The sequence below is a fragment of the Lagopus leucura genome, unplaced genomic scaffold (genome assembly GCF_019238085.1).
Source record: "Lagopus leucura isolate 7727_CA_CO unplaced genomic scaffold, USGS_WTPT01 Super-Scaffold_100004, whole genome shotgun sequence".
Taxonomy (NCBI): domain Eukaryota; kingdom Metazoa; phylum Chordata; class Aves; order Galliformes; family Phasianidae; genus Lagopus; species Lagopus leucura.
The window spans coordinates 32,556,955-32,567,319 of record NW_024962264.1 but is presented as its reverse complement, the minus strand read 5'-3'; the positions used below and the strand labels follow the sequence as shown (position 1 = coordinate 32,567,319).

The 10,365-nt window shown below is 36.1% G+C and overlaps 1 long non-coding RNA gene across 1 annotated transcript; it reads right to left on the bottom strand.

The window, feature by feature from the left end:
• Positions 1-1,929: 1,929 nt before the first annotated feature.
• LOC122179588 lies at positions 1,930-6,040 on the bottom strand. Its single transcript, XR_006178760.1, has 4 exons — positions 5,957-6,040; positions 2,860-2,917; positions 2,596-2,678; positions 1,930-1,992 (listed from the first exon to the last, which is right to left on the bottom strand). It is a non-coding gene; the product is annotated as an uncharacterized LOC122179588 (long non-coding RNA).
• Between the last annotated feature and the right edge of the window lie 4,325 nt (positions 6,041-10,365).

Below are 10,365 nucleotides of genomic sequence, written 5' to 3'. Positions count from 1 at the left end.
GGGTCTGCTCCAGAACAAAACCGCCCTTAGATGATGTTAATGCAGCTTCCTGTTATAAGCAGTACGGGTAAAAGAACAGTTCCACATCTGAACTCACATCCAACATTAGTTCTCTCAGCAGATTGTTGGCTTTGCACCTCCTGGATGCAATGACAGTTGTTTGCCACTTTCTAAATGGATTGATAAGGCATCTAAAGAAAACAATTGCTGTTTAACCCCTCATGTTTCAGGCTGCAGAGCACATAGAAATACATACGTGTATAAAATCACATCTGAATTACATTGATCTTTCACGTCTTAAGTTCTACTTATCTAATGGCACAGCTGTTTTTGTTCCTGCCTCCAAAAACGTTCTCCATTCTGTGAAAAAGTACTTCCTCTTAAATCTTTTCTCGCCACAGAGGACAGAGCTAGAATTTGTAAACCTATCACCTCCGATCAGACCAGTAGCTATGTGCTGGATCATGCAGAAGTGGAGGATAATAATATGCATTAGTAAGTACAGAGATGAACACTTTAAACAAGTAGCTACTGAAGTTATATTAAAGCAACAGAAGGATAAAACACTGTTTCCCACAGCTTTGCTTTATTAAAGAGTGCAATAGTCAAAGGTTCATACATCAGCTACATAATCCTGTGTGAACCGTCTGGGGTTCAGTTCACACTAAAACCCTTTCCTTCAGCCAAGACATTTTCTCCTTTTTTTTTTTTTTTAGTTAAAAAAACTGTCATCTACTTCCACAGAACCTGCAAGAATTTTGCATTACTGGGGCTATTATCATTCAATCAGAACTGATTTAAAGTGGTTAATGGATTCACAAGTACTGAACAGAAGACAGGCAGACACACATGAAGAATGCTTGATTGCACAAGATAGGAATATTCATTAAAAAGAAAAAGCATACCCATAGAAAATCCTCCTTTTCAAGGAAAGTATCAACACATATTTCCCAGTTTCAATACAAGTAAAATATTGGAAGATAAGGCTGAAGAAGTGTGAGATTACGTAACATCGAATGATCATTTGGGGTACTGAATGCATAGCAGTAGGTGGAAGACCAATGGAAGTATTTAAAGGAAGAGGTTAAGAATTCCTCTCAAATCAGTTTTTTATGTGACTTACTGGCTTGTCAAAGAGTTCTAAAATATAAACTTAGATTTTTACATTTGCAGAATTTAAAGATCATACCTAAATCTTTTGATTACCTTTTCCCCTAAAGAACGCAATACACTTGTTATTGTGCAGGATGTGAATTGAGCCTTTATTGAGACTGTTATGTCTCTGACACCACCATTAGACATCCCAGCTTTTTTAAAAATAGTAACCAAACTTTTTATCTAATGAGTACATCGTGTAATGTCATTATGAGAAATGCAGTAGTGAGATGAGCTTTCTAAATCATTTTAATGGCTAGATCTCATAAATCAGACCTTACAACTACAGTTATATCCAGTGGTTTTTAAGTAGCAGAGGATGAGTAAAGACTATTTGTCAAGGAAAAACCCTTTCTTCCAAAGGAAAAGTCTCATACAGCTAAATGAGTAGTAATTTGTGGAAATAATTATGCTTTTCTGCTCTCTTTGCATAATATGGGGCAAAGAATTTCAGCCAGAATATTTGACATCAATTTTGTTACATTTAATTGAATAGTAAAATAAATGGAAAGAAAAGGTTTCTTCCAAAACAATCAATGTTACTAGTTACTTGGGCTTTATGAGTTTTCTTGCAGGGACAGGCGACTTAATGAAATACAGGTTAAATAACTTTTCCAGGATGTAAAGAATACTTGGAGAACAAAGTAAAATTCCCTTCTTTCCATTTGTCTTGCAACAACAGAAAGTTTCAGTTTTCAAATAAGTGATTGTAGGTATTCTCAGACGCAAGACATTAAGATTATATGCTCATATATGCTTTAGGAATTACATATTTCCACTATTTGGTATCTTCAGTATCTTCCTGGAGCATACAGAAAAGCCTTCTGGAAAAGTAATCTAGAAGAAAAAGTATTTTGAGGATCTAAAATTCCCAAGAAAAACAATGAATTGTTTCCCTATCTACAGAAGTAATTCCTGAACATGACTAAGAGACTTAAAGCTTCATTTTTATTAATCTTTCTGGCAATGACTTGCTTTATATTCCACAGGTGGTTCCACTGGAGTGAGGTATTATATACCCAGTCCTAACAGAATGGGCTTTTAGACCTTATTCCTAACTCAATTTAAAGTTATTTAAGTAGGATATTGAATATATGAACACTTATGCAAAAGAAAAAGTGGAGAGTTGCAATAGAATTCAATTTGGCTTTTCCACCAACAGCAGAAATCAGTGAAACAGATTTTTATATGCTGTGCCCTTCCGAAAGATTTCCAATTTTAGGGATTATGTAGTATGACTCATGTGAAAAGACCAAATCAAAGCTGTGTTACAACACTTCTTGTCCTGGTCAGTCAGTATGTCAAGCAAAAATATTATTTCAAAAGAAGAATGTTTTATTCCATACTGTCTAAAGTTTTTTAGAATCTATGTAGAATTTAAAAGACACAAGTGAATCCAAAGTAGGATTGAAATAATTCCTTTGCCTGTTGGTTACCTACTTGATCTTCTGTTTCCATGAATCCCAAAAACTTGCTTAAAATTGCAGGCTTCCAAAGATGTGGTCTTTCATTCTCAGAAATGCCTGGCAGAAACATAAGTTAGGCTGTTTTTAAATAAGCATCTGCCTTCCAAGGAAATTACTGCATTTAAAAGACAAGTTTCTAGTTGTGAAACTAGTATTTTTTGGTTCAATAAGTTGCTGATGAATCTCAAAAAAAAAACAAAAAAAAAAAAAGCACATTGGAATTTTTCAGATGCCTTACCTGTTCGGCTGAAGAAGGTAGTTTATGTACCACAAGGTCTTGCTTCTAATTCTTGAATCTAACCAGTGAAATCAGAAAATTAGTAAAAACTATGTTAATTATACCTCAGAGGACAGTAGAAGGCATTATGTGCTCCTTCTCTGTAGAATTGTGGCAAGAGCAAGGGGGCACACAAGCTGAAGACTCCTCTTGTATGCATTATTGAATCTCAGGAAGAAAAAGCTGTTGGTGTAGCTCTGTACACCCTTCCCTTGCAGACACCAAAGGTCATCTCTTTCCTAATAGAAGTAGGCAGGGAGAAGCATGATTTAGATGAAGACTGGCTGGTTTGGTAGGTCCTCCAGGTTGAAATAGATTAGCAAGATTAGCAACTCAGCCCTAGTTCCCCACTCTCCTGCTGTAGTCTATTCCCCAGCCTGCGGTTTCAGAGAATCACAGAAACACCAAGATTGGAAAAGACCTACAAGATCATCCAGTCCAACCATCCACCTATCACCAATAGTTCTCAATTCTCCCCTGCTGGCTGCCTTGCAGCATTTTTTCAGCAGTAGCATGACTGCCACTTTGCAACCCTGCTGTATAGTGTGGCACTCAGCAGAGGCTGGTGGGAGTCACGAATAGGTTTACATCTGCACCTACAGCACTGGTATCACTAGCCATGAGTAACAGATTCTTTCCAACAGTTTGGCCCCCTCAAATTCTGATAAGCAGCAGGCTTTTTTTAGGCTGCCACGCTGCACAGAGAGCAAGGTCTTTCAGGGGAAAGACTAGTGGCAAAGAAAACACAATTGTGCTATTCAAAACATGTGAGGAATGAAGTACAATGGTCTGTTCCTCCCACTCCCCACAGGATTTCATCAGAACTGCAGCCAGCTCAAGTCATTGATCTGGGGCTGCAATCTTCTTGGAAGGTAGTCTAAAGAGCAGATAATTCATTTCTTGAGGAATTAAAGCCTTTTTCAAACCTCTGGGCTCTCCACTATTCAAGCACCTTTGACTTTTTTTTGGCACTCTTCACTTCCTAGAGCTACACAACCTTAACAAGCTCATTCAAACATTTTCCCCTGAGGAATGCTGAGTGAGATGCTCATTACAGATGTTATCATGCAATTTTACCTTCCACTGAAATACAATAATGTACTACATGTATTGGTGCACAAGTAATTAAAATTGTCCTTTATTTGTTAGATTCCAGAGTTTTGTGAATTCAGGTCTTTATAGTCATGCTTTGAGGACCACAAAATATTTAATTTCTAAATTTCTATGGCTCCTTTCAGAAAGCCTTCCTAATGACGCTCAGCTGATAATGTTTTGCATTAGGAACATCTTGAAAGAAAAATATTTCCATTACATTTTCTGTATTTTTTCTTTGCCCTAATCAACCATCTTTATTTACCATCTAAATAGTTTATCTCTGATTCTTTTTTCATGTCTTATGACTTATTTAGTTGAGCAAGTGATGATATTCACCTCAGAATCTTAGCTCATTTCTATGATAGCTAGCAAAGAATCATACCTACATGAGATTTTAAATAGTACTTTTTGTGATTCATCAGTTCATGACATCCATATTTCATTACTACTTACAATAATTTGACAATAAAGATTTTAGTCTACATTAGAAACTGCAGGTGAAAGGAAAAAAAAATATTAAAAAAGAATGAGAAAGGATCTTAAAGCTACATATCCTACATATTTTCCAGACAGAAGATTGGAAGATCTCCAGTGGAATCTTGATTTAATTCAAATAGTGGAGACTGCACAACTGCAATTGCTATTTCTCTTTCATACAAATGAAAACCTGACCTTGAAAAAAACATCTAAAGAGGCTTTTATTTTTCCCCTTAAAAATACAAATAAATAAGCTTTAGTAACTTGTGATTGTTTTGCTCATTAGTCAGTCTTAAATTTTAAAGTAATCAAAGCCGTAACTTTTCCTTTGATGCTTTTGAGCGAGAAAAGAAGATAACAAAAATAATTCAATAATGTACTTGTCAACATTTTTCTTCATGTGGTTGAATCTGTCTTCAGCATACGAGATGAGATCTAAAGAGTCACTATTCAGGTCTGCAGAATTCAAACAATGTTTGAATGTTGCCGACAAACATACAACTCGCCCAAAAAGGCAAATGGTACATGGCAGTACTTGGAAGACATACAAGGTTCCAAGGTTCCAAGCAAAAAAACTGGATAGAAAGATTTATCAGCCTAAGGTTTGAAAATACTGTATAGTGATGGGAAATTGATTATAAATACTTTCTTAAGGAGACATCTTAATGCAGGAAGTCAGTCAGTAGTTCCTCAGAAAGCTTCACAAAATAAGTTACAGTAACACTCTTCAAATTGGCATTCTTTTATAATACAAAGAAACATCACACCAGAAATATTCCAGAACACTAATTTACACGTACTCAATAGGTACAATCCTTTCTGCACCCACTTAGCATTTAGTTTTACTATAGCTTCAACCACAGAAGCCTTACAGTCCACTCTGATACCTTCCTTGCCACAGCTCTTATCCTTCATATGCTTCCCACAGATACTCCTACAGCATCACTCAAACTTGTACTGGAGCCAGTGCCGTGCTGAAATACCCCCCCCCATATTTATTTATCATTAGTTATTAGGCCTGTATTTATTTGTCATTAGTTCTCATGAAAACCTTTTTGTATTCCTACAGAATAAGTAGTATCACAGAATATCCCACGTTGGAAGGGACCCACACAGATCACTGAGTCCATCTCTTAGCTCCAATCAAAATTCAAACTCTGTGTCTGAGAGCAGCATCCAAATACTCCTTGAACTCTGGCAGCTTGGAGCTGTGACCACTGCTCTGGGGCATTTTGAGGCTCTCTGCTTTTGCCACAGTGTAGAAGGAAATTCCCTTACAAACTTTCCACAGGTTTAAATAATATTCTTCAAAAAGTCTCTAATTATATTTTATCGAACAGCAGAAATGTTGTTCAATAAAATCTCCTCTTGTTTACTGCATTGCAGTTGAACTTTTTGAAAGACCAAAAAAATTTGTGTACCTGTACAGTATAAATTCAAATGGAAGAAATGATAGACATATAAACTCTGAACTCATATATAACACATATAAACTCTGAACTTCTCAGCTTCCTTAAACAAGATGCTTACTGTCCCTATTATCTTTAGGAGAGGTTGTTTCTTGCTTTGGTAGTGGCTGTTTATATGGTAATGTTAACCAAGATTTGATCTTTCTTCTGATTTTAACTACACTTGACATTGTTTTTTTTTTTTTTTAAATTCCTCACTGCTGTTGTAAGACAGCTTTACTGTAGACTCTGCTAAGTGATATTTTTCCCTGATGGAAACATCACAGTTAGGGGTCTAATAAGGTCAAATATTTCCTGCTGCAGCTCTGGAAGTTCAAGAACTTCCCATCAGTTTTATTTGTATTTTGTTTTCAGAAAAATTTTCCCTAGAAAAGAATGCAGACCTTAAAATTAACTCATGATACACAGCCAAACAAATCTTCAGGAATTGTTTAATGAAAAAAAAAAAACCTGTCATTTTCACTTTACTTTTGCTAGTTATTAGCAGAATCCATACAATCGTAATATTTTTAGGTTAATTTATTTCTTTACTTCAGTTTCCTCTTCAGTTTCAGAGGACCATAGCATAAAATAGTGCACAGCTGGAAAAGATGACGTGAATTATAGAATCAAGTATCATATTACAAATAATCCCATCATTTATCTTCCATCCAGTTTAATGTGGTGAGGTGTATTTATGTGCAGATGCAAGAGTGCACAGAGGGATCATTTTGTGTAGACTTTGTGATACTAAATCTTTGAAGTTGCTCAGCATTTTCAACAAACTAAGGGGCACCCGGGAGTATTCATTTCTTCTCAAGGTCCTATGAGGATACTCTACTGTGTGTGTAATATAGACAGAACTTTTGTTTTTGTTAAAGGAGTTTTTTGCTTCTGATTTCCAAAGCAAATGCATTTTCATTTCACTGGTCATTCAATATTAGATATATATCTCACAACAGCAATGAAAGACATTACCTTAGCACCTTGGCAACGTCTCCACTGATTTGGTTCAGTTTTGTTTTCAAACACAACATTTAAAAAGTAATGTCAAAGGAAATAGAATAGTTTTTAAATGTTGTGTGTTTACAGTATTCTTTATCAGTTTGGGTGCGTATCCTTACCATTGATGATAAGGCTCTCGAAAGAACAGCACAGAAGACTGAAGATGGCTGAATGACTTTCTTTTTCTCTTACAAATTCTATCCTTTTTTAGCATTACCTAATTTGTGCAAAAATATTTGATTTGGTCATGTTAGATGTATGTGTCCAGTTTACTGCAGTATTCTCTTTGTTCTTATGCTTTCCAGTTGTAATTTGTTGTTGTTCATTCCACTCCAGTTCTATGGGAATTAATATTTTTTCCATGAACTTTCCTTTGGACAAAATTTTGGTTGGATGGATAATATTGTAATTATCAGAAAATTAATTTTTATTGCTAAAAATAATACATCAAAATGACATTAAATTCTTTGTATGTGATCAAGAAATCCTGAATATTTTTTCTGTGTGTTTTTTAAGCCTTTCCGAAGAAATGCTGGTGGTTTTCGTATGCAAGACAAGCCTTAGTGTTGACTGTATAAGTACGTCTATTCTTATTCTGATCAGAAAGTGAGTTCATTATGCTTTTATTTCCGCTTGATTTTAGGGAGCAGAAATAGTGCCTCAGCAGAAAGAATTGAAAACTTCGGCTTTTACATTATCTGCTTTCTCTGAATACAGCACACAGTTATGTGCTAGCTAAAATCACAATTCACTGAAGATATGTGTACTACTGAGCTCCTTTCATTGTTGGTTCTGAAAGGTGTTTATGGACTAAATGGAAGAATGGCAGTTTTAATCCTCTTCTGCTTTTCTTCATTAGACAAAATAATTTAGAGATGTAAACAGACTTTCTACCATCATGACCTAAAACCCAGTGAAGTCAGTAGGAGCCTTTCCAGTTATTTCAATGGGTTTTGGATCAGGCTGAGGTAAAGAAGGCTCTAACTGATAGGGGATTATTTCTTCTATGTTTGTTTTGTATACTGTATGGATTAAACCTCTAGGCTGCACTACAAGATAAAATAGGAAGAATACTACATGTGTGCATCTACCATCTAGACTAGCTTTGAAACTTACATTCTGGTTACTGTGCAACTTGTAGAATTGAAGCGAGTCTATTTTATCTTACTACTACATCATGAATTTGGTTTACATCATTTTAATAATTGAAACAAACGTTCAGAATCAAATGTATTTTGTACTCTGTATTATTAGGTACAGACCCACTAAGAGAGCCAAGGACAGGATAAAAGCATCTAGATTTCAAGTTCATATATTTTGAGAGTTAAAAAATCTGACTTTCTCATCCTCATTCTTTAGAAAAATCTGCAGTATCTCAACTAAAGATTCAGGAATGTAAAGTCCCTGGTTCTTGGTCATTGAAAAAGTTCATTGTTAATTATTTAAACACTTATGTGTGCTGCCATACCATGTTTTGGGATTAAACAGCCACCTGTCTTTAAAATGTCATATATGTACATTTGTCAATGAATAAAGAAAAAGTGAACACATTACTTTTAGGGTTTATTTGACTTTTCTTTTGTTTTTTTTTTTTCCTTTCGTATACTTGGGAGTCTGGTATGTCCTATAAGTCGACAGTTAGTTTTGCAAGAAGCTAGCTGGCTATGCTTTTCATGTTACTTCATATTTATATACTGCCTGCTATCCCAAGGAGTCCTAGACCTAATTTTCAAAACTAACTGCATACAGCAAAAGTGAACTGCATCTGCCCTGTTGTAAAATTGCCAGATAAAAAGCACAAAGTAGAGAGCACAGCTGAGGAGAGAAATAACAATTAATACCATTTAGAAAAATGCTGGGGCTTTTAAAATGTTCTTCTGTATTGTCCTCACAGTGGCCAAAAGACAGCAAAATCAGTCATCAGTTCCTGTCTTGAGTTATCCAATCAAGTACTTATCTGATCTTAAAAGCAGAGCTGAAGGTACACATGCGTGTGGGGGGACATGTGTATGGTGACAGGGAGTGTTGCTGTGTTGGTGTTGGGTTGCCAGCTCCCTGCTTCAGAACGCTGGGTGAGGTGCCAAATTCTCTGTATGGCCAACATTTGGCCAGAGTGAAACTTCTGAGGAGGATGCAAAGCAGTGTCTGTGCTGAGCAGGAAGAAGCTTCAGTTGCTTTGATGCAAAGTGCTGGCAGGAGGATAGCTTAAACTTCTCTCCTCTTGGGTTTTTACCCATAGGTTTTCCTTATGTGACTTAGAGAATTTTAGAGAGTCTAAAATTGCTTGCACAGCTGGAGCCTCAGAAAAATGGAGATCTACCTTCTACTTGGCAGGAGAGGGCTGTAATTACTGAGATACTGCTTAGACTGTCATGCAGGAGGTGGGAAATGTTCCTTATTCTTCAGCCTGGAGAAAGGAGAAAATAGACTGAGATCTGTGGGCTGTGGCTGAAGGCACCTATCCAGAGGGGACAGGCTGGAATGTGGTCTCAAGACTCTTTTATGCATTTTTAGTTATAAACAACAACAAAATGCACACACAAAGCCCTGCTGTAGGGATACGTATTTCTAGATAAATGGGCAGATAGGTCCTATCTCCCGGATATTTCATTCTCACAGTCTGTCACAGAGAATGAGATCCTTTCCCTTGCATCTTCATCCACTTGAAATGTAAGTCCCTGGGCCAAGCAGTCATTTAGGATCTGTCTAAATCTGTTTGAGCTCTTTCCATAAAGAGAAATATGCCTGAGAGATGCATTTTGCTTAGCTTAGACAATTACCTTTGGGTGGAAAATCTGTATGGATGCTCTTCCCTCTCTGCCCTCCTATTAACTCTGAGAAGAAGTCAGACATCCATCATGAACGCTACACCAGCTGATGGATCCCCTCTCTGGAGACTGTTGCTATCACAGCTATTATTCTCCACTTCCTCTTTATAAGTGCTTGTTTTTGTCTTTTTTTTTCTTCTGTTTTTGTTTTGTTTTGTTTTGTTTTGTTTTCTGCCTTTCAGAATATATTTGAAAACAATTTCCTAGCAGCATGACATCTTTGTGAATTGCAGGGAGATCTTGATATTCTGTTTTCTGAAATCTGTTTTCTGTGGCTCATTTGCCTGTTCACATTTAGGCAAGTAGGTTTTATTTTCAGCTGAGGTTATGCAGAAGTGTTGTGATGACAAATGTAATTTAGAAACAAAGCCTTCGTGCTGAAGGCATTATCCATTAGAAATCTACTTTGATTCTCATTTTTCCTAAGTTTCCCAGCTGATTTGAATATTTAAAAGCTTAGCATGACTTATACTTCTATGTACAAAGTCTTTAGAAAAGTCCATCATTCCAGTTGGTGAACAGAAAAAATATTTAATGTGTGAAATTGCCCGTCTTATGATTTAGAAACTTAAACTGTATCGTTTGGATATTCATTGTTCAATATTGGTATTGAA